The sequence below is a fragment of the Peromyscus maniculatus genome, chromosome 8, assembly GCF_049852395.1.
Source record: "Peromyscus maniculatus bairdii isolate BWxNUB_F1_BW_parent chromosome 8, HU_Pman_BW_mat_3.1, whole genome shotgun sequence".
Classification (NCBI taxonomy): Eukaryota; Metazoa; Chordata; class Mammalia; order Rodentia; family Cricetidae; genus Peromyscus; species Peromyscus maniculatus.
In genome coordinates, this window is record NC_134859.1 from 34,754,396 (window position 1) to 34,756,838 (window position 2,443).

Here is a 2,443-nt window from a genome sequence, read left to right on the forward strand (position 1 = left end):
CCGATGTCACCGGGGGAAGGTGGGGGTGGTAGGGAGCAGAAGCCACTGGGGTGGAACATGGAACTTTGGTGCTTGTGCTCAGTGACCTACCCTGACATTGTACAGACTAGGGGGTGGCCACTGTTGGGTGGAGGGCTATAAGGCGTGGCTGGTGACTCCTGACAATCTCCTGCAGATCTGGAGGGACTTCGGCAGAGGTAAGCCGTAGTTGCAGAGTGGTGAGATGAACAGACTCCTGGCAGGTGGAAGAGGTGGTCTGAGAGGCAACCTTCAGGCTTGGGACAGCAGGTAAAGAAGACAAGAACTGGTCCTGTGAGTGACCCAGAGGCAGAGTCTGGACATCACGTGCGTTCTAGTCCCTTAGTTCCTGAGGATGACGTTGGCAGGGCTGTCCTCGCCAGCCTGCTGTCATCTGTGTGCACCGTAGCTCTAGTTGAGTCATCTTGTATTTCTGTTGGGACCTGGGGTCCGCAGCTCTCCAGCCTGTGCTCTGATAGGCTGAGAGCCCCACTTGGGGACATGGACAGGGGAGAGGGGCTCTGAACTTCCTAGGTTGTTGGCGCAGTGGGGGAGCCGTTAACCTTTTCGCTAATGATCTGAACGGCCAACCATGAGGACATCTCCATTAGAGTCTGAATTAGCACAAGAGGCCGTTTGGAACATCTCATTAGAAGGGAAATGTCAGGAGGTAACCAGGCTAGCAGAGAGGAAGGTAGGGGGTGGGGGAGGGGAGCTGAAAGTGCTCCTTTCTGGGAGAACCTGGATGCTAAGTCCAACCTGGAGGACTTTGGGGAGGGCAGTGTCATCGTGGCCTGGCCAACATGCCCAGGCTGTTGACTGTCCATTTTTCCAGATCGATCTTCAGCAACACACAGTCTTCTCTTAGTCTGTGTTCTGTTGCTGTAACCGAGTGCCACAGACTGGAACATTTATAAAGAATGAAGGTGGGATTGGAAACATGAATCAGTGGCTAAGAGCACTTGCCGTACAACCACAAGGACTTGGATCCCAGCACCGTGTAAAAAGCCATGCGTGGCCACAGACCATGCTTATTGCCCCGGCACTGTGAGTTGGGGGCACTGGGGGAACAAAGGATTTTGGGGGCTCGATGGCCACCACCCTCGCTCCAGGTTCAGTGAAAGATGCTGTTCCAAAGAAATGAGGTTGAGAGTAGTAGAGAATGACCCCGACATCCTCTTCTGGCCTCCGCTTGCCTGTGTAGACACACGTACCTGCGCATACATGTGCATGCACACTACACATGCATATACCATAGTCACACACATACGTATTCTCTCTCTGTCTCTGCCCCCCATCATGAACAAATGTGTTATTTAATGTGTGAACTTGGGGCCTTAGGAACTCCACAGGCATGGTGCTGGCACTTGATGATGGCCTCCTTACAGACTGAGTAAGCGTGCTAACTTGGGTCTCTTTCTTATCAGGTCACTCACACCAGCACTGGGATGCTACCCTTATGACCTTGTCTAACTGTAATCACCTCCCAAGGGCCCCGCCCCCAAATGCCATTAGCAGGTAACCTCAGGCTTGCATTTCCTATATGTGATACTTGGGGGGTACCATAGTCAAACCATAGCAAGGCTCCTCTCTCTCTCTCTCTCTCTCTTTCCAGGGTTTCTCTGTGTATCCCTGGCTGTCCTGGAACTTACTCTGTAGACCAGGTGGTGTGCCACCACCGCCTGCTGGCTCATGTCTCAAAAGCCATGTCCTTTCAGTCACTTTAACTGTCCAGGCCAGAATCTGTGACCTTCTTCCAATGGTGGCCTGTGGCTAGCTGGATCTTTCCCCGGTGAGAGTGTCTGTGTAGGGGGCATGCCTCTGTACTTCACAGATTCCTGGCCTTGTGATGACTAACATTATGTTTTAAGTTTACATTGCTGTGCTTACGAGATCTATAAGACAAAATGCCTCTAACCTGTAAGCTCCATCTGCTCAAGAACAGATAGCTTCCTAAAATGTTGGGGGCTGTTGTTCTTGTAAGATCACAAGCCACGTGTTTTCACTTCTGTAAACAAGCTTGGCTGCCCCAACTATACAAGATGTGCTTGATCACAAAGGAGAGGTATGTAGGCAGGAAATACGTCAGCATGTATGCTTGCCCATGATTGGATGATGGCAGGAAGTGTGTAGCCTTGTGGGTTTTGCCTTTATAAGCCCCTGGCTAATGCAATTCGGTGCATACTGTGGGAATCCTGGGTATGAACCTGGCCAGTATTTAATAAAGCTTGCTTCAAATTTGGCTCAAAAATTGTAGTAGTGGTCTCATTCTTGTCCAGTGGGATTAACAGTCTCTTCACAGTATTCCTTGGAGCCTGTGTTCCTGGCTGGGAGTGGGGAGTCTGCAGCAGCCAGTGACTGCTAATAGACTTTGGAGAGGTCACCCTCTGGGTCGGACCCCAGTGGAAGGACCGCTGCTTTCTGT